The sequence below is a fragment of the Acinonyx jubatus genome, chromosome B1, assembly GCF_027475565.1.
Source record: "Acinonyx jubatus isolate Ajub_Pintada_27869175 chromosome B1, VMU_Ajub_asm_v1.0, whole genome shotgun sequence".
In the NCBI taxonomy this organism is placed as follows: Eukaryota; Metazoa; Chordata; class Mammalia; order Carnivora; family Felidae; genus Acinonyx; species Acinonyx jubatus.
The window spans coordinates 21,792,326-21,818,924 of NC_069382.1; the positions used below are offsets into that span (position 1 = coordinate 21,792,326).

At 37.7% G+C, this 26,599-nt stretch overlaps 1 long non-coding RNA gene across 1 annotated transcript in view; it reads right to left on the bottom strand.

The window, feature by feature from the left end:
• Positions 1-989: 989 nt before the first annotated feature.
• Positions 990-26,599, bottom strand: part of LOC113604706 (uncharacterized) — a 32,081-nt gene continuing 6,471 nt past the window's right edge. The window contains exons 2-3 of the long non-coding RNA XR_003426733.2: positions 3,631-3,774; positions 990-1,332 (exon numbers count right to left, since the gene is read on the bottom strand). This is a non-coding gene — a long non-coding RNA (uncharacterized LOC113604706). The remainder of the gene's footprint in view (positions 1,333-3,630; positions 3,775-26,599) is intronic.

The following is a 26,599-nucleotide window of genomic DNA, read 5'->3' on the forward strand; positions in this document are numbered from 1 at the left end:
GAGCCGGAGGCGCTTCTCGTTTTTCTCAGTCAGTCCAAGACTTCATTAAGCCCAGTATTCTGGGCAGTCTCGAAAGTGATGTTTCCTAAAACTAAACCGAAGTACAGCTTCCTAAACTATATTCTATAAGGTATAGTTAACCTGCAAATAAGAGCTTCAAAGAGAAGTAAATGGGCATTAATTTTGGTATCCTAGAACTCCGGTTCAGGGAACACAGATTGAGGTAGAAACCCAAAGAGTGTCCCACTTGTAGGGTGAAAGCATAAGAGGAAAAGTAAAGGGGCAATTCCATGAGTTGAAGAAAAGAAAAAGTTTTCTATGGTGTTAACAAGCTTTGCTATTCTGGGTTTCGCGTTGAATGATTACTGATTGTGACTGCACAAAGTCCACAACTGTTCTTGTGATCAGGGTGTCCGTTCTCCTTCTGACTTCTCCAGCAATTGTTTAAAACCGTTGCTGTTTTTCCAGGTCCAAAGGCTCTGGCCAGGTTCAGACAAAGGCGAGTAAGGCAGTTTGTCTGCAGTGGTTGCTGAGGCTCTATTTTAAAATGGCTCCTGTGGTGTTACTTATCCACAATATTAACAACTGTTTCACAAGAAAGGGATCATAGACAAATAATTATCTCTGGGAGGGGCTAGGTCAAAGTTAACCCACTTTCCTGTCTCTGGTAATTTACATAGACTTTAATGTGCTCCTATAGACTCCTATAGTCTCTTATATGGAGACCTGTAGGCATTAGGTTGACGTTGACATAGAGGCATTACATGTAGGCTTTAGGCTGAAATGTGTTACGAACTTAATTGACCTCCTTGGTTCTTGTTTTATCTTGTTATTGTTTATGGTTGTTTAGTGTTTTGGGGGATTGTTTGTTTATTTACTTTTTGATCAAAACACCTAGAAGAAAAATAGTATTCCATGGAACTGAAAATGTTACTTCTATCACTTAGAATTTGATGTGCTCTACATTACAGAAAAAAACACAAAATATAAAAGGCTTAAACAAAATAAAATTTTACTTTTCTCTCAGGCAAAGGGAATCTGGAGTATTTAGGCAAAACTTTGCAGGTTCCAGAGTCCTCAGGGCTCATGTTCCTTCCATCTTTCTGTTCTACCTCCTAGTTTGTGGCTTCTATCCCCAAGGTCATCTCATAGTCCAAGTTGACTGCCCAAATTTCTGCCACTTTGTTCACAGTCCAGGAAGCAGCTGAGTCAGCTTCTTTTTGGCAGAGAGAGCCCACACAATACTTTTGTCGACAATTGACCAAGAGTACTAGAAAATGAAATACTTTAGGTGACTTCATTACCTCCTCCAATAAAATCTGGATTCTTCACCTAAGGGAGAACAAAAATGTATATTTAGCAAGAAGTCTTTTCCACATACTTGTAGGGCACAGAAGAGGAAGGAAGAGGAAGAAGAGGAAGGAGTGGAGATGGGGCAGGGGAGGAGGTGGAGAGGGAGGAAAAAGAAGGGGCAGAGGGAGGAGGAAAGAAAGAAGTTGTTTTTGAATGCATTTTTTAAATGTTTATTTTGTTCTTAGAGAGGGAGCAGAGGAGGGACAGAGAGGTGACAGGGATCGGGAGGGGGCACAGAGGATCTGAAGCGGGCTCTGTGCCGACAACAGACAGCCTGATGCAGGGCTCGAACTCACGAACTGTGAGATCATGACCTGAGCTGAAATCGGACGATTAACCAATTAACCGACTGAGCCATTCAGGCGTCCCTGAATGCATTTTAAGGTACATATTACACAACAGGCATCTGGAGGTAAGGAAGCAATTTATTGACTGTAGAGATGGTAAATGTGTTATCATTCCTGTCAAGATGCCTGCTTAAACAGATCTCAGATTTTGACTGATATCTTCCAAATGTTCAAATGCATGGCCTATCAAACTGTCTTCCTAACAAGCCGTAACCTGACTTTCTATACTTTGCATACGTTTGCCACTGCATCCATTATCATAATGAATAAAACAAGTAGGTGACAGTTCAATCATGAGATGTAATAGGGCCAAAGAGAGGTAATCACCTTGGAAAGTTTGGTTTTTGACAGTTTATAACATCTTGAACTGAAGTGCTTACTGATTGCCAACTACTTTTCTAACTTAAGCCAGATTTCTCTCAGTAAATAGTAGAGAAAATGAAAATATCAAGAAAGAATTACACTTTGGTTATTGCAAAGGTTTTCTGTCAGTTCTTATAGGCATCTAAACAGTGAAGCAAAACTTCACCAATCTCTAGTTTTCTTGAAGATAACACATACGCTGTTCAGAAGTGCTTTAAGTGGATCTCTTTGGAGTAAGTGTTCATATATAAATTTTTTTTAATATTAGTATATTTCTTCTTTGATAAAATCAGAGAAATTGAATGTCACGAAAATAACAGGTACACCATAGGGAATATAGTCAGTGACACTGTAATAGTATGTGGTGACAGATGGTAGCTACAGTTGTGATGAGCGTGTAGCATAATGTATAGACTTGTCCAACCACTATGTTGTACATCTGAAACTAATGTAACATTGTGTGTCACCTTTGTTTCAATCAAAAAAAGCAGGAAGGAAGGAAGGAAGAAAGAAAGAAAGCAAGCAAGCCACAGAAAGAGGAAGGAAGGAAGGAAGGAAGGAAGGAAGGAAGGAAGGAAGGAAGGGAGGGAGGGAGGGAGGGAGGGAGGAAAAGATCAGAGCAGTTGATTTAACTGGAGACAGAAATCATAGCAATTTTCACCAGAGTATATTTGGAAGAAGGTGATTTATGTCAATACAAGTATGGTTCCATAGTTTATAATAAGATACAGGGACTTCCCTCTGTCAGTTATGTTAAAGTGTACCTGTACATTTTCTATTTTGAGCTCAACTTAAGTGGTCTGAGTGAGGTAAGGAAGAGGAACAAGAAAATAAGGGACAAGAAAGTATCATGCATATTTCTATGGGTCAGGCACCATACTGAATGTCTCAGGTATATTTTCATACTTATCTGCCACAGTTAATTTATGAGCATGTTTATTAGTCCCATTTTAGAGATGAGAAAAATGTGGACAGAATACAATTTTTTTAAGAGGCTTAATCAAGAAAAGTAGACTGTGCTGTCCAAGTCAGCCTGGTTCTCAAGATATTTCCTTCTTGCTCTATCATACCTGGCATATTTTCTTAGGTGGTTAGTTCCCCAAGAGTTAAGCATTTATTTATTTCAAGCAAAAGCTCTTAAAAACAAGGTAGAGACTGCAGGAAGAAAGAGGAAATGCATACCTAAGCAAGGTTTTAGGAACCAAATTTACTTCCTTCTGGAAAGTGAACTGAAAAACCTAGAAGTTGGTAACTTTGAAATTAGTCTGATGAAGACTGACTCCATTGCAGCTCCTGGGCAGGACTATCTGGATTCCAGGGGCTTCCTGGAGAATATTTTTAAAAGAAGATTTCTTTATCCTGAGGAATAAATGAGTAGCGGACTGGAGCAGAACCAGAAAGAACTCTTGGTAGATATGCTGTTGGGGTGGTGATGGTGATATAGGGACTTCAGGAATTTGGACAGTGACGGAAAGCCGAAAGCATACTTGTAGTAACATAAACACCAAAAAGACCTGAGTCCTGTGGACAAAAGCAGTGAGGAAGAATTTTGTCACAGTGAACTTACCAGGAAGCCATTGTGAATGAGGCACAAGCATGCAGCATAGCTTTTCTGGGCAGCACTGAAGCTGTTGTTCTCTTGACTAAATATATATACTTTACAAGTAGTCTGAGCACTCTGAATATTTATGAGCCTGGAGGTATGTGGAATCTGGAGAGAAAAAAAAAAAAAGTAGTTGGTGAATCACTCCAGGAATCTCCTCACCTAGTTAAAGTATTTAGATAGGTTTTGATTCCAGCAAATTTGAAGGGGGCCAAACAGGAAACACTCCATCACTGATGAATAGAAATACACACTTCCCCTGCCCCAACACACACTCTACTCTCTTTCTTCAATCTAAAAGGATTTCCCTTTCTATGTTTCATTATTCTGTGGAAAAAGAAGAATGAATGAATTGAACCAACCTCTGTTGAAAAAAAGCATTGCTCGTCTCCATTTTGTCTTTGCTGTCTAACTGGGCTACTTATGAGGAGGTAGGAATACAAAGACTATGGGCCCAAAATGGTCAGGTCGCTTTCTTTAGAATGTACTGCCTATTGTTAATGACTTTTTAATTCTAATTCTTTAAGACGCCACTGTATTACTGAATGCGCTAACTTGGTTATTTTGATATTTCCTTGCCCAAGCAAGTAGAAACAATCCCATTCCTCAGTATACCTTTGAAGATTTCACATATTTCCCCTGTCCATCCAGTTTTCATTTGTGACAGGAAACTCACAAACAAATAACGGAAATTTTTATGGAAATACTTACGGGTAATTGTTTCTAGGACTCTGTATAGTCAAATTGTTTTTTAGGCTACAATGAAAGATTAGGGCAGCAACACTGCTTTCTGCACTCGGCACACAATTTCATGTAAGTGAATAACTCCGAACAAAAGGAAGCAGAGAAGAATAAAATCAAAAGCCACATTTACTGTGTGCCTTTTTCTCCCGTTATATTCAACCCGGAAAACACTGTGTGAGGAAGTATAACGCATAATGTAGCCAAGAACTACTGAACGTTACCGTTGAATGTGTTTAATCCATAGAATAAATCCTTCATTTGCAGAGTAAGGAAACTAAATTTGATCTTTAAGCAGTTTCTTCAAGACACAATAATTACCTTTATTGTCAGCAGGAAGAAAATTTACTCCCCCAAAATCAAAAAGTCTCAAATATGATCTGAGAAAACAAATGACATCGCCATGCTTCACAATGTCACCAGCTCCCTCTTGGCTCACCCTCTCAGCAATTCTTTGGTCATCACTCCTTGCAGATTGAAGGATGCCAAGCAAAAGGGAACACAAATTCTGTTTCCATTTCCTTGTAATAATGGAAATTTGGATGTCTTGTTTGAAAGATACAAATCTTACCAGTGGCTCTATCTAGATTTTGAACTTCATGAATGACTAGAGAGCACTACACATTTCCATCATTCCAGTGAGCTTTCTTCAAAGTGTTACAGAGGAAGTGGGCATATAGTTCGTTTACTGCACAAATACATTGAACCACAAAGAAGTCCTGGGAAACCACTCAAAGCCTGGTTCACACACCAGGCTTTGGTCCTAAGGCTAAAGTCTGTGGGTTAAGAAAACGAATTTGCTAAGCATCTACTAGTTTGTCCCTTCTTGCAGCCCTTAGCTCCAGACCTCATTCTTTGAAGTTTAGATTAACTGAGGACCTTTGCAGATTGGAAAAGGCATTACAGAAGGGAAATCAGCATTTGCAGATAAATTCAGGTATGTGTGGGAAATGGTGGGTATTTCAGTTCGGCTACCGTATGGCATTTATAGGCAGGAATGCTAGACAATGAAGCTAGAGATGCACGTAAGATGTTTGTAAGACCTCAACAGCCATTCCATACACCACAGTGACTGGTCAGTGGGGACAAAGTCGTGATCTTTCCCCAACTGGCCACATGTTGTATCCTCCCCGTGTTTATTTCATTTCGCTTATTCAATACAGTCAAGTTCAGAGTGGATGAGCAGAGATGCACAGTACCTTTGGAGATAAGTGTCTTCATCCTTACAGTGCTAAGGGCATGAGCAAAAGCAGAAGAATTCATGGAAGCTATCTGTGCTATGAATCATTATTTATAAGCAGAACAAATTTAACTGTGGTACCATAAACAGAGTCCAACAGATGAAGGTGAGAGTTTAACTCTTACCTGGATTTTTTACTTCCATTTAGTATGTAGAAAGCCACAAAGGAAACCCACTCCCAATCAAGTATAAAAGAGAACCATATAAAATACAAATCATGAGTTTCTATGGGCCCATCAGGGAGATGAGGTCACAAGGAAACTCATAACCTGAATTGCAAAGAGAGATAAGCCTTTTTAAGCATATGAACTGTATCATCTGTGGTAGATCCTGAGGAAAAGAACTAACCATCATATTCGTGAGTAAGGAGAATCAACAAGATTTTAACAGATCATTAAAGTATAAGCGTATACTAGTATCCCAGTCTAGAACAGCTGGAGGCCCCAGACATAAGGGAAGTTCATGCTAATCCCTGACAACCACCAATTTGTTCTCTGTTTCTATGAGTTTGTTTCTTCTAGATTCTACATATATGTGAGATCATATAGTATTTGTCTTTCTCTGTCTACTTATTTCATTTAGCAAAATGCCCCCAAGTTTCATCGATGTTGTCACAAATGGCAGGATTTTTTATGGCTGAGTAATAGTTCATTCTGTCTCTATATACCACATTTTCGTTATCCATTCATCTGTCAGTGGACACAGGTTGTTTCCATGTCTTGGCCATTGTAAACAATACTCCAGTGAACACAGGAGTGTGGTTATCTTTTCAAGATAGTAATTGAATTTCATTCAGATATGTACTCAAAAGTCCTATTGATGGATCATATGGTAGTTCTACTTTTAACTTTTTGAGGAGCCTCCATACTGTTTTCCACAGTGGCTACACCAATTTACATTCCTACCAACAGTGCACCAGGGTTCCTTTTTCTCCACAATCTTCCCCACACATGTTATCTCTTATCTTCTTGATGACAGCCATTCTAACAGTTGTGAGGTGACACCTTGTTATGGTTTTAATGCACATTTTCTTGATGATTAATGACATTTGCACCTTTTCACAGACTTGTTGGAGACTGGAATACCTTCTTTGGCAAAATGTGTATTCAGGTTCTTTGACCATTTTTAATTGGATTATTATGAGTTTTTCTGTTTTATTTTGTTTTGCTTTTGAGTTGTATGAGTTCCTTATACATTTTAGATATTAACCCTTTATTAGATATATAGTTTGCAAATATTTTCTCCGACTCTGTAGGTTGCCTTTTCATTTTGCTTTTTTTTTTTTCTGTGCAGAAACTTTTTAGTTTGGCAAAGTCCCATTTGTTTACTTTTACTTTTGTTGCTTATGTTTTAGGTGCCATATCCATAAAATCATTGCCAAAATCAATGTCAAGGAGCCTTTTCCCTATATTTTCCTCTAGCGGTGTTTTGGTTTCATGTCATACATTTAAGTCTTTAATTCATTTCTAGTTAATTTTTATAAGTGGTTTAAGTCATTCTTTTGCATGTCAATATCCAGTTTCCCAGCACCATCTATATTGAAAACACTATCTTTTCCCTTTGAATATTCTTAGTTCCCTTCTCAAATACTAGTTGACTATATATGCAAGGGTTTATTTCTGGGCTTTTGATTCTGTTCCATTTGTGTGTGTGTGTGTGTGTGTGTGTGTGTGTATTTATGCCAGTATCATGCTGTTTTGATTACTATAGTTTCGTAATATAGTTTGAAATCAAGAAGTATGATGTGTCCACTTTGTTCTTTTTTTTCCTTAGGGTTGTTTTGATTCTTAGAGATCTTTTGTGGTTCCATACAATTTTTAGAATTAATTTTTTCTACTTTGGTAAAAAATGCCCTTGGAATCTTGATAGGGATTGCATTGAATCTATATATAGTTTTGGGTAGTATGCACATTTTAATAATATTAATTCTAATCTATGAACACAGGATATCTTTCCATTTATTTGTGTCTTTTATATTACTTTTATATTACTTGTATAAAAGTCTTATAGTTTTCAATGCATAGATCTTTCACCTGCATGGTTAAATTTATTCATAAGTATTTTATTGTTTTTGATGCTTTTATAAATGGTATTATTTTCTTTCTTTTTTGGATCATGTGTTTTAGTGTAAAGAAATGAAACTGGTTTTTGTATATTGACATTGTATCCTGCAACCTTATTTCTTTTTTCTTGCCTGATTGCCCTGGTTAAGACTTTGAGGACTATGTTGAAAACAGCTGACAGTGGATACCCTTGTCTTGTCCTTGATATTAGAGGAAAAACTCTCAACCTTTCACTGTTAAGTATGACATTAGCTTTGGGCTTGTCATATGTGGCCTTTATCACGTTGAGACGTGTTCCTTCTATACCCAACCTCTAGAGAGTTTTTATCAAAAATGGGATGTTGAATTTTGTGCAGTGCTTTTTCTGCAGCTATTGAGATGATGATATGATTCTTACTTTTCATTCTATTAATGTGCTGTATCACATTTACTGCTTTGGGTCTGTCACCATAAAACTTTTTAAAATAAATAAATAAAGTCATCAGAAGATGGTGGTGTACGAGGACGCTGGGCTCGCCTCGTCCCGCTGGTCACTTCGATTCCACCCATATCTGCTAACCCTGAATACTGCCAGAAGACTAGCAGAACAGGACTCTCCAGAGCCAACCATAGACAAGAGGCCCACGGAAGAGGGTAGGAAGGGGGGAGAGGCGGCACGCACTACATGGGCTGGAGGGAGGGAGCTGGAGCTGTGGAAGGGCAGACCGCCTGGCAAGGCAGAGCCCCTGAGTCTGGCTTGCAAGCATGGAGGGGCTGGACTCCGCGAGTTCTGTCAGCCAGCAGGACTTAACATCACGAATGTTATAAGTCAACAGCTCCGTTCAGAGAGCGGGAAGGTGAGAGGTCACCAGGAGGGAGAGGTGTTGAACCCTGGAAGACAGAGCTCAGCTCGGTGGGGAACAAAGGCACTGGGCAGCACCATCTCCCTCTCCCATCCCCCAGCCGAAATCCCAAAGGGAACCAGTTCCCGTCACCGACCTTGCTTGCACCGTGCTGTGCTTCTGTGGATCCATCCCTCCGATGGGTCTGCCTCCCTCTTGGTGCTGCAGGGCCCCTCCTACAGGGGACAACCTATGGCAAAGTGAGCTAAGCCTGCCCCTCCCGCCCCCTGTGCACCTTGCAGATCCCCCCGGCTAATGTGCCAGATCCCATCAAAGCAGCACCACAAGCCTGGCAGTGTGCAAGTAGCCCAGACAAGGGCCACAGCACTCCACAGTGAGTTCTGCCCCTGGGAGAGGGGAAGATAAGGTACACACCAGTCTGACTGTGGACCCAGCGGTGGGCTAGGGACAGACATCGTGTCTGATTGCGGCCCTGCCCAGCAACACAAGTTACTCCGGACAGCACAGGGGAAGGGCCCTGCAGTTCTGCGCCACCCAGGGACTGTCCAAAATGATGAAATGGAAGAATTCTCCTCAAAAGAAACTCCAGGAAGTAGCGACAGCTAACAAATTGATCAAAAATGATTTAAGCAATATAACAGAACAAGAATTTACAATAATAGTCATAAAATTAATCACTGGACTTGAAAAAAGCATAGAGAACAGCAGAGAATCTATTGCTACAGAGACCAAGGGACTAAAAAATAGTCATGAGAAGCTAAAAAATGCTATAAATGAGGTGAAAATAAAATGGAGGCGACCACAGCTCAGATTGAAGAGGCAGAGGAGAGAATAGGTGAATTAGAAGATAAAATTATGGAAAAAGAGGAAGCTGAGAAAAAGAGAGATTAAAAAATCCAGGAGTATGAGGGGAGAATTAGAGAACTAAGTGATGCAATCAAACAGAATAATATCCGTATCATAGGAATTCCAGAAGAGGAAGAGAGAGAGAAAGGGGCTGAAGGTGTACTTGAACAAATCATAGCTGAGAACTTCCCTCATCTGGGGAAGGAAACAGGCATTGAAATCCAAGAGGCACAGAGAACTCCCTTCAGACGTAAGTGAATCGATCTTCTGCACAACATATCATAGTGAAACTAGCAAAATACAAGGATAAAGAGAAAATTCTGAAAGCAGCTACGGATAAACACACCCTAACACATAAAGGGAGACCCATAAGACTAGTGACGGATCTATCTACTGAAACTTAGCAGGCCGAAAGGAATGGCAGGAAATCTTCAATGTGATGAACAGAAAAAATATGCAGCCGAGAATCCTTTATCCAGTAAGTCTGTCATTCAGAATAGAAGGACAGATAAAGGTCTTCCCAAACAAAAACTGAAGGAATTCATCACCACTAAACCAGCCCTACAAGAGATGCTAAGGGGGATTCTGTGAGTGAAATGTTGCAAGGACCACAAAATACCAGAGACATCACTACAAGCATGAAACCTACAGACATCACAATGACTCTAAACCCATATCTTTCAATAATAACCCTGAATATAAATGGACTAAATGCTCCAACCAAAAGACATAGGGTATCAGAATGAATAAAAAACAAGACCCATCTATCTTCTGTCTACAAGAGACTCATTTTAGACCTGAGGACGCCTTCAGATTGAAAGTGAGGGGATGGAGAACTATCTTTCATGCTACTGGAAGTCAAAAGAAAACTGGAGTAATGATACTTATATCAGACAAACTAGACTTTACATTAAAGGCTATAACAAGAGATGAAGAAGGGAATTATATAATAATTACAGGATCTGTCCATCAGGAATAACTGACAATTAAAAATGTCTATGTGCCAAATATGGGAGCCCTCAAATATATAAAACAATCACAAACATAAGCAACCTTATTGGTAAGAATGTAGTAATCGCAGGGGAATTTAATACTCCCCTTATAGCAATGGATAGATCATCTAGACACAGGATCAATAAAGAAACAAGGGCCCTGAATGATACATTGGATCAAATGGACTTGACAGATATATTTAGAACTCCGCATCCCAAAGCAACAGAATATACATTCTTCTCAAGTGCACATGGAACATTCTCCAAGATAGATCACATACTGGGTCGCAAAACAGTCCTTCATAAGTATAAAAGAATTGAGATCATACCATGCACACTTTCAGACCACAATGCTATGAAGCTTGAAATCAACCACAGGAAAAAGTCTGGAAAACCTCCAAAAGCATGGAGGTTAAAGAACACCCTACTAAAGAATGAGTGGGTCAACCAGGCAATTAGAGAAGAAATTTAAAAATATATGGAAAAAAATGAAAATTAAAATCTAACAATCCAAATGCTTTGGGATGCAGCGAAGGCAGTCCTGAGAGGAAACTACATTGCAATCCAGGCCTATCTCAAGGAACAAGAAAAATCCCAAATACAAAATCTAACAGCACACCTAAAGGAACTAGAAGCAGAACAGCAAAGACACCCCAAACCCAGCAGAAGAAGGGAAATAATAAAGGTCAGAGCATAAATAAACAATGTAGAATCTAAAAAAACTGTAGAGCAGATCAATGAAACCAAGAGCTGGTTTTCTGGGAAAAAAAAAAATTGATAAACCTCTAGCCAGGCTTCTCAAAAAGAAAAGGGAGATGACCTAAATAGATAAAGTCATGAATGAAAATGGAATTATTACAACCAGTCCCTCAGAAATACAAGCAATTATCAGGTAATACTATGAAAAAATATGCCAACAAACTGGACAACCTGGTAGAAATGGACAAATTCCTAAGCATCCACACACTTCCAATACTCAAACAGGAAGAAATAGAAAACTTGAACAGAACCATTACCAGCAAAGAAATTGAACCAGTTTTCAAAAATCTCCCAACAAATAAGAGTCCGGATGGCTTCCCTGGGGAATTCTACCAGACATTTAAAGCAGAGATAATACCTATCTTTCTCAAGTGGTTCCAAAAAATAGAAAGGGAAGGAAAACTTCCAGACTCATTCTATGAAGCCAGCATCACTTTGATTCCTAAACCAGACAGAGACCCAGTAAAAAAAAAGAGAACTACAGGCCAATATCCCTGATGAGTATGGATGCAAAAATTCTCAATAAGATACTAGCAAATCGAATTCAACAGCATATAAAAAGAATTATTCACCACGATCAAGTGGGATTCATTCCTGGGATGCAGGGCTGGTTCAACATTCGCAAATCAATCAATGTGATACATCATATTAATAAAAGAAAAGATAAGAACCATATGATCCTGTCAATCGATGCCGGAAAAGCATTTGACAAAATTCAGCATCCTTTCTTAATAAAAACCCTCGAGAAAGTCGGGATAGAAGGAACATACTTAAACATGATAAAAGCCATTTATGAAAAGCCCACAGCTAACATCATCCTCAACGGGGAAAAACTGAGAGCTTTCCCCCTGAGATCAGGGAGATGACAGGGATGTCCACTCTCACCGCTGTTGTTTAACATGGTGTTGGAAGTTCTAGCATCAGCAATCAGACAACGAAAGGAAATCAAAGGCATCAAAATTGGCAAAGATGAAGTCAAGCTTTCGCTTTTTGCAGATGTCATGGTATTATACATGGAACACCCGATAGACTCTACCAAAAGTCTGCTAGAACTGATATATGAATTCAGCAAAGTCGCAGGATACAAAATCAATGTACAGAAATCAGTTGCATTCTTATACACTAATAAGGAAGCAACAGAAAGACAAACAAAGAAACTGATCCCATTCACAATTGTACCAAGAAGCATAAAATACCTAGGAATAAATCTAACTAAAGATGTAAAAGATCTGTATGCTGAAAACTATAGAAAGCTTATGAAGGAAATTGAAGAAGATATATAAGAAATGGAAAAACATTCCATGCTCATGGATCTGAAGAATAAATATTGTCAAAATCTTAATACTGCCCAAAGCAATCTACACATTTAATGAAATCCCAAAATTGCACCAGCATTCTTCTCAAAGCTAGAACAAGCAATCCTAAAATTTGTATGGAACCACGAAAGACCCCGAATAGCCTAAGTAATTTTGAAGAAGACCAAAGTGGGAGGCATCACGATCCCAGACGTTAGCCTCTATTACAAAGCTGTAATCATCAAGGCCGCATAGTATTGGCACAAAAACAGACACATAGACCAATGGAATAGAATAGAAACCCCAGGATTAGACCCACAAATGTATGGCCAAGTAATCTTTGACAAAGCAGGAAAAAATATCCAATGGAAAAAGACAGTCTCTTTAACAAATGGTGCTGGAAAACTGGACAGCAACATGCAGAAGGTTGAAACTAGACCACTTTAGACCACTTTCTTACACCATTCACAAAAATAAACTCAAAATGGATAAAGGACCTGAATGTGAGACAGGAAACCATCAAAACCGTAGAGGAGAAAGCAGGAAAAAACCTCTCTGACCTCAGCCGCAGCAATTTCTTACTTGACACATCCCCAAAGGCAAGGGAATTAAAAGCAAAAATGAACTATTGGGACCTCATGAAGATAAAAAGCTTGTGCACTGCAAAGGAAACAATCAACAAAACTAAAAGGCCATGGGAAAAACTAACGGAATGGGAAAAGATATTTGCAAATGACATACTGCTCAAAGGGCTAGTATCCAAAATCTATAAAGAGCTCACCAAACTCCACACCCGGAAAACAAATAATCCAGTGAAGAAATGGGCAGAAAACATGAATAGACATCCAGATGGCCAACAGGTACATGACAAGATGGTCAACATCACTCCTCATCAGGGAAATATAGATCAAAACCACACTCAGATACCACCTCACGCCAGTCAGAGTGGCTAAAATGAACAAATCAGGAGACTATAGATGCTGGCGAGGATGTGGAGAAATGGGAACCCTGTTGCACTGTTGGTGGGAATGCAAACTGGTGCAGCCACTCTGGAAAACAGTGTGGAGGTTCCTCAAAAAATTAAAAATAGATCCACCCTATGACCCAGCAATAGCACTGCTAGGAATTTACCCATGGGATACAGGAGTGCTGATGAATAGGGCCACTTGTACCCCAATGTTTATAGCAGCACTCTCAACAATAGCCAAATTATGGAAAGAGCCTAAATGTCCATCAACTGATAAATGGATAAAGAAATTGTGGTTTATATACACAATGGAATACTACGTGGCAATGGGAAAGAATGAAATATGGCCTTTTGTAGTAATGTGGATGGAACTGAAGAGTGTTATGCTAATTGAAATAAGTCATCCAGAGAAAGACAGATACCAAATGTTTTCACTTTTACGTGGATCCTGAGAAACTTAACAGAAGACAATGGGGGAGGGGAAGCGGGGGGGAAGTTAGAGAGGGAGGGAGCCAAAACATAAGAGACTCTTAAAAACTGAGAACAAACTGAGGGTTGATGGGAGGGAGGAGAGGGGGGTGATGGGTATTGAAGAGGGCACCTGTTGGGATGAGCCCTGGGTGTTGTATGGAAACCAATTTGACAATGAATTTCATATTAAAATAAATAAAATAAAACAGAATTCTGATTTAGATGAATCACAAAAAATAAAAATAAAATAAATAAAATTAAATTAAAACTTTTTTTTAAAGAACACTTAAATTGATGCAGAGATAGACTGCACTTCCAGTATAAACTACAACCATATTTCAGACTAACATAAGACAAAATTGTTCTAAATTTATCCAGAGGAATACATATGTGAGAAATACCCAAGCCATTTGTGGAATGGTACAACCAGATTTCAACACATTTTGTAAAGAAAGAATTAAAGACAGGGACATTGGTGTGAGAATGAAGAGTTCCTGTAAACAAAACAGGAAGTCTAGGGATATATTTTATTCCATAAAATATTGTAGGTTAACATGAAAGTGACATTTCAAAGACATTCAGAAGAGAAATTATTCAACAAATGCTGTTGAGGTATTTGTTTCTTGGGGGGAAGAAAAGACTATGACCCTATGTGAATTCACAATGTAAAATACAGATAAATTAGATTTAATTCCTATAAAATGAAACCATAACTGAAATATAAGAAAATAAACACCTGATTTCAAGTTGCAGTATATTTGCATGATAAATGTCTAATGATTAATTAAAAATATAAATAATAGAAAAAATAAGAATAAAGCGACTATCTCAACATGGAAAAGTTAACTATAACTTGTCTTACTTAGATAAAACAAGAAGAAAAAAAAACAAAAAGGCAATAAACAAGATATTAAGATAATCAAATTTATTAACATATTCACATTTATTAGATATCAAAATAAAATCAAACTATACCAATGAACTAAAAGTTTCCTACTATCAACATAACATTGTTTTCAAATTATGAACACTCCACTTGTCGAAAAAGTGATAGAAAGTACCCTCCTGTATTTTAATGAAAAGGGTATAAATTGGTTCTGCCTTTCAAGAAAGAAAATTAGGAGAATATATCAAAAGAAGTAATGTCCACAACTCTTGACCTTGTAATTCTATGTCTATGGATTTATTCTAATGAAATACAGTCAGAGATGTTTACCATGCTTTACATATGATGGCATTTATCATATCAGTGTCATTTATAACTAATAAGAAAACAACTGAATATTAAAGGATTAAATTAATACTAGTATAGTGGCATGGACTATAGCTTTATAGTAATTAAAGTCTTGCTTTTATAGAATAATTAATGACTCGGGATGTTTATGGTATTGACTCCTTTAATAATATACACACACAAGGGAAATGTATTAAAATAACCATGATTATTTTTAAGTAGAGGGTTGGAGTTTTTAAATAATTTTTTTGTGGATTTTTGCATATATTTTAACTTTTTGAGTAATTGTCTATATGTAATTCTCCACTTCTACGCCACCCCTTCTAACTTAAATGTACTCCATTTAGGCTTTTGTTCAAATGAAACTCTGTGAAATAGCTTTTGAGAAGTCCAACAATGATGCCTGATTTGCTAAATCTAATGGCCCATTGGTTCAGTTTTTACCTTACCTTGAACATTATAACGTTCGACCCCATTGATCACATCCTCTTCCTTCATAGACTTTCTTCACTTGGCTTGCAGCCACCATCCCCGCTTAGTTTCCTTCCAAACTCTCTCTCCCCAGCCTTTTTGCTGATCGCTCCTCTGCTCCCTGAGGATCCCACAGCTCAGTCGATCTTTTCCTAGTTCATTCATGCTAACACTTGGCGAACTTAGGTTGTCTGACAACTTTAAATACCATCTTCAAGCCCACAGCACCCAAATGTATACCTCCAGCCTGGATGTCTGTCCTACACGTCACAATCAGATATCCAGCTGTTAAAATCCACACCACATTAATATCACATAGGAGACGTCTCTTCACCTACAACCTCAAGGAATAGATCTAGCTGACTCTATCCTAACATATATCGAAAATCCAACTCTTTCTCAGCTAGTCTACAGCATACCACCATTTTTTTCCCTGAATAACTGTAATAGCCCACTCACTAGTGTCCTTGACTCTTCCACTGCTCAAGAATCTGCTATCAACACAGCCACCAGAGTGATCCTTGAAAACGTGAGGTGAATCATCTTACGCTTGTGACCTACAAAAGGCTATCCGTTTCATTAAGTGAAAGAAATGACCTCACAGTGCCATACAAGTCCCTGTATGACCGTCCCTCACCCTCACGCTCCACATCTCTCTGAGCTCATCTCGTTCCTTTCACTTACTCCGCTCCATTGTACACCGACCTCTTGTTGTTCATCAGATACGCGAGGCATGCTCCTACCTCAGGACCTTTGTACTTGCCTAGCATACTCTTCTCCAGAAAACTTATAGTTAACTCTCCCTCTTTTATTAAGGTTTTATTCAAACTTTATCTTCTCAAATGGTTTACCTCAAAAACTCAACCTAAAAGCAGAACCTAAGGAGCAGGGGGTGGGGGAGGGGCAAAATGGGTGAAGGCGACTGGGAGATACAGGCTTCCGGTTACAGAATGAGTAAGTCATAGGGACAAAAGGTAGAGCATAAAGAATATAACCAATGGAATTATAATAGCATTGTATGGTGAGAGACGGTGAGCAGAGTATAACATATGAGGTTGTAGAACCACCATGCTACACATCTGAAATGCATGTAACATGTCAACTCTACTTCAATTTTTAAAAACATAAAATAAAAAAATAAAGCAAAACAAAATAAAAACAGAAACTGCCTCCCAACTCTAATTTCCTAATCCTTTATAATCTGTGCTACTTTTTCCCACAACTGGGGTAAACATTACCATGCTTAGATCCAGGCAAGAGAGGCCCCTGACCTAGGTTCCACATGTTGAAGATAGCGCCCTGGCCCTTCTCCAGCTGAGCCTTCTTCATGGAGTGAGGGAGCCAGTCCATGGACGCAAGGGGCACGCGCACATGGAAGCAAAGGCCCTCCTTTCCTGGACCCTGATCTAAACAACAAGCATTCAAAACTGCCTTACCAAGCATCTTGTGAGAGCCTCTTCCCTGTGCATGTGCCCTCAGGATATCCCAAGACACTCGTATGTGCGGTTGGGTCACAAGTGGCCCAGGAGAAGCTGCTGAGGGAGAGACTTGAATAGAGTCTGGAAAATGTAGGCCAGAGTGTTATGTGGGTGTGCACAAAGCTCTTTCCGTGTGAGCTGAAACAGGGCTGGGCAGGAAAGGGGGCTAAGCCAGGAACCAGCTCTCCATTTGCCTCCACTATCTCGACTTGAAACTCTGAAATGACTGAGAATCATAAATTGGCTTTTGGAAAATAGATACGTTGTACAGCAGGTCTGCAATCCATTCATTCCCTTTACAAAGTTATGGCCACAAAATTCTTGGTGGAAAAAAAAATGTAAAAAAATAAAGGAGGTTTGTTGATTCCATAACTCATGACTGTGACTGGCTTTCATTTAGAGCTTTCTTTTTCCTTCCTGCCAAACTGAGAGCAGGAATCAAATATATACAGACCTGGTTTTGTCATATACGGCTCATGAGAATATAAAACCTTTCTAGAAGATAATTTGTCAATATGTATCAAAAGTGAAAATGAGTATTTTTTTTATCCTGAAATACCACATCTAGAAATGTACATTTAGCGTAAGTAGACCCCAATGGATCATTCATGTTTGGGTAATATTAAATATTACGTTATTTAGTTTTTGATCTACATAGAGGAGTCCCTTTTCTGTTCCCTTATGGGAAAGCAAGTTCACCGTTTTCCAATTATGACTCAGAAACATAGTGTGCTCTTTTCCTGGACCATGCAGATTTCCACTGGCTACAAGCCCTGATATTACTTTAAAGGAATTTCACTATAGCTAGGAATTTAGGCATAGGTTTCACTGCTAAAGTTTGCCCAAAGTGAGAATATTCTCTCTTGGAAAAAGAAGCTAAGTTCTAGTCCTGGCCATGGCTGTATGACTCTGCACAAGTCGCCTTAAAATTCAGAACTTTTAAGGCCTTCATCTGTCATCTGAGGGATTAGACTAAATATTCTTTAGGGTTTCTTCTGACTGTAGTTTTTATGAATTTGTTCCACATTACAGGCTATAGCTGAGCACTCCAGAAAGGGGTAAGACATAATGGTTTTTTTGTTTTTGTTTTTGTTTTTGTTTTAATCACTGGAAGTTTATACCTCTTAATTCCCTTCACTTATTTCATCCCCACCTACCTCCCCTGTGACAACCACCAGTTTGTTTTCTGTATTTAAGAGTTTGGGTTTTTTGTGTGTTTTTCTGGACCATGTTTGTATTCTTGACAGTCTGACCAAGAAAGTCCAGTTGACAAGAGACATGCTCAGTGATGATCAGAGCAGGGTAGAAAGTATTAACAGTACCTACAAGCCTGAGGTGTTTGACATTCCACTTGACTAAGAAAAGAATTGGTTGCACCTTTAGGATGATTCTAACTGCAGGAGAGGGTGGTCTATAATTCTGGTAGCAGAAAGAGTTTGGCCTTTGAGAAAAGAAGACTATCAGCGTGGGATTCGTCCGTTATTATGCTCGTTCTCTTAATCATCATTTGACTCTGCTTTCAAAATACCTCCCAAACGCGTCCACTCATCTTCGCATGCCTTGCGAATACCCTACTCTAAGCCACCATCATCTCTCAGGGAGACTTCCAGAAAGGTCTCTTCACTGTCCCTCTACCCAATTGTTGCCCAGCTCTGTTCACTTACCACACAGAAAACAGAAAAAATTTCTTGCAGTCAGATTATAGAACCCTAAAATGGCTTTCTTGCCACTCTAAGAATAAAACTCAAACCCTATTGGTGGTATATAAATTCCAACATGGAGGTCCAGCCCAACTTTCTAAATGTATCTCTTTCCCTGCAATCTACACACTAGTGTATCCCAGCAGTGACCCAGACTGAATTTTTTTGTGTTCTTCCAACGAACCCAGCTATTTCTTACACTGGGTCCTCTACACTTGGTTTTCCCTCTGTCTGGAACTTTCTTCCACCCCATCATCTTGTATCAGTTTGATGAAAAGCCATTTTCTCACTTTAGTCTCAGAAGTCAGTGGGAATTTCTTGGCTCTGACCACCTCCACCCTTTCATTTTGCCCCAAGAAGAGAGATATACATATATAATTATAAATATATATTTATACATTATAAAAATATAAATATAATACATAAATATGTAATAACTAATATATAAATATATACTTGTATGTTATATAAAATATATATCTATTTTTTCCATTCTGTTTTTAACTATTTCAATTTATGAATTAACTTTTTTTTAATTCACTGATGTCATCAAGATCTCAGCCATTAAGTCTTGAGTTCTTTGTCTCCCTTTTACCTAGAATAGTTGCCTACTACCACGAGCATTTTCTAACACATGATTCTGCTCTCTCTTCATAGCATTTAAGGATTCAGAAATCCATAAAAATGGTCTCAAGTCGAAAAATAAATCTACACCATTTATATTCCAGCAATTATTACCAAAGCACACCTAAAAATGAAGTGATTTGATAGTTAAACATTTAAATGCTATTTAGAAAAAAAGGGGAAAGGTGGAAAAAATATTCTTGCGTGACAAGTTTCCAACAAGGACTTTTGTAAGGAAAGAATATAATACTCTTTGTTTAGGTAGCTTTATTCTTTAGATATTTCCACTGTAACAGTAAATTTTACAGAGTAATTTAATAAAGTGCCTCAATTTAAATAGCTGTTTTCTTTTCCCTTGAAGACATTCCTCTTTTGTGATTAGTGCTTGAAGAACAGTAAAACAATTTCTGCACTAATCTAGGAACCAGCAACCAAGAAAGCATGATGCAAATTTTTAAATTAGTCTAAAGTTCAATCCTCTCAGGAACTTTTAGGAAATCAACAGGAGATTCTTATAAAACAAAATCAAGAAAATCTCATAAAGTGTTGTTTTTAAAGATCTATTAATACACTGTGGTGTTAGTTCAACTTTACAACACAGCATATCATATCATTGGATGCAGGGGAACAGTTTCACAGAGCCATGAAATAAAATATTACTGAGTCTTTATTACATGGTATTAGCTCATTAAAGCCACCAATGTCTTATTCTTAAGTAACCGACATGATTCTGTTACTGTTCGGAAATAAAATGATGTGTAGCTGCCCAATGGCTATAATAAAGTCACAAATAAGGTATCAAAAAGTAACAGAATGCTAAGTGACATTGGTGTGAACAGTAAGGGACATTCTTGTTTGCAGAAGTAATAACGCTTGTATCTGAAGTCATGACTTACGCAACCTGGCATGCATTCTTTGCCCACGGAGTTTTTTCTGAACTTGCTTGAGTATAGGACTACAGTAAAGAAATGGCAAATTGAGTATATGTTTTCATTGTGGATAAATGGACACGTTGGATAACTGACCATTTTAGACTTTCTTCTTCTCCTGCCCTTCCTTTTTCCTCTTTAATGGAATATATTTAATGTTCATGAAAGCTCATGGACTGACAGCTCTGGAGATGTATCGGTCCTTATGAATCCACAGGTACTGATCGGTAATTGGCAATATGTACTTTGCCCCGGAGAGGGGTTCAGTACCTGTGCTCGATGAGCTGTGGGTTTGCCAATGAAGTTATTGACGAGGATGGCAATTCATGTTAGGCAGAGAGAGATCAATACAACAAAATCTGAGAAAAATAACTGACTTTCTGTCGAATGCACATAAATAAAACATCAGGGATATAAATCAAAGTGGAGGATCAAAAGGGAGATAATTCTGTTGTTCAGGCCATACTGTAACAGGGGACACTATGTGTCACATTGTCTTTTTGATCTTTAGCATCCATTTTTGTATTGGTTGGTAGAGAAAAAAGAAGTTCAGGAAAAAATAAAACAATATGTGTTTTATTATTCTGATTAAATCTGAAGTTACCTTTTGCATATCCTTTTTCTGGGTTCCTAACTACCACTGGAGTATCTTTTTTAGAGACTCAAAATATTACAAAGAAGAATAAGAGACACCAAGCAATCAGAACCCACAGGCACTATAATCAAACTGAAAAGATGCAAACTGTAAAAAACCAATATGATATTCTACAAAGTCTTCACATCAGTCTATGTTTTTTTTTTCTGTAGGCTCACATTTCACTGATTTATTTTTGTGAACTCTTCTACTTTTGCAAATGTCAAGTTATTAGACTTCGTGAGACCAATTGTGGAAAGTTAGGAAACTGTTGTCAGTGTAGTGTATTGAAAACAGCACCTACTGAAATCAGTAAGACATGAGTTTGCTAGACCAAATCTACTCATCCTAAATAAATGACTTTGGGCAATGTATATCACCTCCATGAGCATCCCTCTTCCTAGACATAAAATTTTAAAAATATAGAGTTATTTAAAAATAAGACAGTGGCTGTAAAATCATAGTCATCCAAGAGTGATATATAAATGTTAAAAATATGTGCACTCTAGTCAAAGCCTTCTGTAGATAGCATATACTAATACTAATGAATTAAATATTTGTATCTAATCAAATAGTGATTTTCAATTTGACAACATCAAAACAAGGAGAAGAGGAGTAGTCAGACTTGATAAAGAAAAATTACAGTACAGTTCAGTTCTTCAAAAACACGATCTTTCACCCTTATTCCAAAGACCTGTAATCATTATGACATCTTGGTGAATTTTCTTTAGGAAATTTTGAGTTATCACCAAAAAATGTACGACATTAGTGAACTAACTGTAAGAGAGTCAATGATAGATATATATAAAATTTAAAAGTGTTCTTTTCAGCAGCTTTAGCTTTACTCTCAGGATCCATTTAATGAAATGATAAATATTCCCTCACTAGATTCACCTCCAAACTTGTGCAAAGCCTTTAACTTTGCCCAGAGGACCAACTCTCTTCTCTCCCACTTGATCTTGTTGAATGGTATTGCTGCAGTCAAGGTATGAGCTCATGGTGATTAGCAGAAATGGCTCATTGGCTCAGACGATGACAGATGGGTGGCATAGGAATAGTGCTATAGAAACACTCTTGAGAAATGCTACAGTGGTGAAAGTTATATTACATAGGATTTGTACTGGAGCTGTATATCTAATAGTAGTATTTAATTTTTATGTTCATACTGGAATTTCAGAAATTAAATGAAATTGAATGATAGAAGAGAGAAGTCCTTTGTGATGACTCTAAAATACTGGTAGGAAACCTGAGCTCCGTTGCTCCATCATGTTATCCTAGCTAGTTACGCCCACTTCATAACATTGTACCCTCATTATACTGAAATTAACTACCCTCCCTTTCAGCTCTTTGGGCATCATTGAAAGCAATTTGGTAGGCTGATCCTGAGCCTTGAAAATATTCATGATCATTGACACATTATTATACTTCTGAACACCTATACAATGGAAATAATCTAAAATATAGAAAGAAAGAATCTAGATGCCAAAATATTCCACAGACATTTATATTTCTAAAAATATTGGAAACAACATATGTGGCCACTAGAAGGTAAACAGTAATATAAAATCAGTTTTATTCTTAATATGGGGAATTATACAGCAATAAAATGTTTATAAAATTATCTAACCAAGTGTGTGCTAGTATTGCAATATTAAGTGAAAAAGTCACAATAAAAAATTTTATATGCACCATGATGTGAAAAACATTCTGAGACAAAAGGTTGAAAGAAATAGAACAACATATTAATGTTGATTTCTCGTATAAAGAGAGATTTTTTTCCACTTCTTCTTTTAACTCTAATGTACTTATTACCATGTATATATTCCCTTCCTAGTCAAAAAACAACTTATAAAAGATTAATATGGGCATCATTTAGCTTTAGAAGCATTGGCAGTTTAGGGAAATTTCTCCAACGTACAGTCGTTTTAAGATTAGATCTCAGGAAATTGAACTTCCTAAATAATAATGAAGGTAGAGTCTTAGTAAAAAATGTATTTGATTCATTACTGAGTTATTCCTCTGGTATACTGGTAGATCTGATAATAAGACTCTGAAAGTCTTTGAAACTTCTCTATCCAAAGCATCTTTTTGCTTCCTAAATCAACCTGAAATTTGGAGAAAAACATGTTGGTGATTTTTTAAAATGTACCAGTCTCTGGACCACCTTGAGAATGCTGGCTATGGGTATCTGACATTCCAGTAATATATCACTGTGATGTGACATCCAGGGAAGACATCTTGATGAGAAATCACTTGCAAGACATTGAGTAGCTCCTCTGATAATACGCTGCTTGAATATATCCTTGATAGAACTGATAGCTAGAGGAGGAATATTCTAAAAGAGCCTCCAAGAATCTCATGACAAAAAAAAAAAGTACATGGTTTAATTTTCAATTCTAGATTATCTCAACAGGGAGAAACATTGGCATGAATGTGTGTACAGCATATAGGGGATAACTGATAGTACAGACATACCTTATTTGAACGTGCTTCACTTTATTGTGCTTCACAGATACTGTTTTGTTGTTGTTGTTTGTTTTTTTGTTTTGTGTTTGTTTGTTTGTTTGTTTGTTTTTTTAACAAATTGAAGGTTTGTGGCAACATGGCTTCAAGCAAGTCTCTGGGTACCATTTGCCACCGACGTTTGACCATTTTGGGTCTCTCTGTCACATTTTGGTAATTCTGACAGTATTTCGAGGTTTTTCATTATTATCACTGTATTTGTTATGGCGATCTGCCGTTGGTGGTTGTATCTCCCTGAAAGCTCAGATGATGGTTAGGATTTTTTAGCAGTAACAGATTTCTTAATTAAGGTACATACATTTTTTTTTCTGTTGCACACTTAAGAAACCACAGGATAGCATCAACATAAATTGTAGATGCACTGGGGAACCCAGAAATGTGGGTGACTCACTTTATTGCGATATTGGCTTTATCGCCGTGATTTGGAACCAAATCCATAGTACCTCCGAGGTATGCTTGTATAAAGAAAGTCTACCCGTGGAAGCATGCTTGGAAAGGAAACTTAGGTATGGCTATCAACCTGAGTAGAAAGTATCCCAAATAGGGGAGAAACAATTATGAATACAAAGGATTTCCATTGTACTGTTACCCAGCTCATTTCACTCTGAATACATCCTTTTGACAGAAAGTTGATCCTTAAATAAAGGCAATGGGTTTTGCATGTTGATTTATACCATCTCTCACGCAGGACAGTAAAGATACCTTTAGTGTTTGAGAAATAAGATTTTCTTCTAAGTAGATAAAATGTGGGGGAAATAGCTTCCAAAGTTGACATGGGTAATATTTATAAGACCATATGTCATAAGTGAGGAAACACTTGATACAGAAATTATGTTTAGAAAGAGCAAACAAATGAGTATAGTTTTTAATATGGACCTGATTCATATATATGTACACATATATAAAACAGACATATGGGTATAAATATATATATATATATAAATTTATACATATACATACAAGTTATATATATTTTTTCTTTCCCCAAAATTCAGGTCACAAGAAGTGACAAGTTAGCACAATTCAAGAATTTATGTGACCGTTAATAGTTCCATTAATGGCTACACATCCACAAGAACACACTGAGAGGGAGCCAAGGTCTTTTCCTTTTCTAGAGAGAAGCGGGAAAGAAAGCCAATCATTGCCAAGATTCTTGCTCTGACTTTTGTCTCTGTTTCTTTCTGCCTGCTGGTTTCTTTCTCTCTTACTGCAGACTGGCTTCCTCACATAGTGGGCACATGGGCTCCTATCATCTCCAAGCCTCCTTTCCAAAGTTTCCACCACCAGGCTACCTCTCCTCTCTTAGTTCTAATATTCAAATTCACAGGAAGGAGTCTAACTGGCCCAAATCTTGTCAGATATTCCTGTGTAGATTCCTCCTCTATGGCATTTGGGCAAATTGTAAGCTCTGAAATATTTGTCAGTAGAACCATATTAAGTCTTGAAAACGCCAAAGGAAATAATAGCAAATGCTACTACTGTTGAAACTTCCTGCCCATCCCATTCAAGAATTATGATTTTTACAAGGTTGTGTATACTTCGTAATAGCCTCTTCACCTCTGACACCTAGACCACAAAAGTAAGTAACTGCCCAAGTAGAGTGTGCATCTCTCTAAAAATTCCCTTGTATTCCTGTTGAATATTTTATAAATAAACTTTTCATTTTGACATTATTATAGATTCACAAGCATCTGTAAGAAATAATTGGGAAAGATCACATGTACTCTTTATTCAGTTGCCCCCTGCGAAATCTTTTAACAGTGCAGTACAGTATCAGAACCAGGACACCTGCCATTGACATGGTCAAGAAACAGAACAGGTCTGTCACCTCAGACACCCTACATGCTGCCCTTTCGGAGCCACATCCTCCCTCCGACACACCTTGGCAGTTACTGACCTGTTCATCATTTCTGTATCCTTGTCATTTCAATAACGTAACATAAGTGAAATCATACACTGTGTAACTTTGGGGATTGGCTTTTTTCACTCACCATAATTGTCTTGAGATTCATCCAAGTGGTTACATATATCAATAGTTTTCTCCTTTTTACTGTTGAGTAGTGTTCCATGGTAAGTAAGGATGCGCCACAGATTCTTTAACAATTTATGCAGGGAAGGACACATTGGCTTGTTTCCAGACTGTGTATATTGCACATAAAGCTGCTATGAACCATTTGTGTAGAGGATTTTATGGGAACACAAGTTTTCTCTGGCATAAATGCCCAAGTGTGCAAAAGTAGGATTTATATTGTACCTGCCTATTTACTTTCTATAAGAAACTGCGGAGCTACTTTCCAAAGTGGCTGTAGCATTTTATATTCTCACCAACGATGGATGTGATCCAGTTTTTCTGCATCTCTAGCAGCATTTGGAGTTATCATTATTGTTTTTAAAATTATAGTCATTACGATAGGTAGTCAGAAATAATGAGAAGTAATTCATTGTCTTTGCAGTTTGCATTTCCGTGATGACTAATGATGTTGCACATCTTTCCATGTGATTATTTGCCATCTGACTATCCTCTTTGCTGAAACGTCTCTTCATGCCTTATGCCCAGTTGCTATTTTTTTTTTTTACTATTGAATTTGGAGAGCTGTCTCTATATTCTATGTTCTAGTCCTTTTGCCAGATGTGTGGTTTGCAAATATCTTCTTCCAGTCTGTTACTCATGTTTTTATCCTACCATCATCATTCACAAAATAAGTGTTTTTGGTTTTGATGAAGTCCAAATAGCCAATTTTCACCCCCAATTGTCAGGCTTTTGGTGTCAAGTCTAAGAACTGTTTGACTTGACCCTAAAGTTTTTCCTCTTTTTTTTTTTTTTTTTTTACTAACTGGTTCAGAGCTTTACACTTTAGATTTAAGTCCATAATTTTTCTTGAGTTGATTTTTGTATATGGTGTGAGGTTTAGGTTGGGATTTTTGTTTTGCCCACGGGTCCAGTTATTCTAACGGTGCTTGTTGCACAGGCTGTCCTTTCTCCGTCAAATTGCTTTCACTCCTTTGTCAAAAATCAACTGAACATATTTGTGTGGATCTCTTTCGAGATTCTTTATTCTTTTCCATTTATCTAATTCCATCCCTCTGCCAGTATTTCACTGTCTTGGTTACAGTACTGGCATTA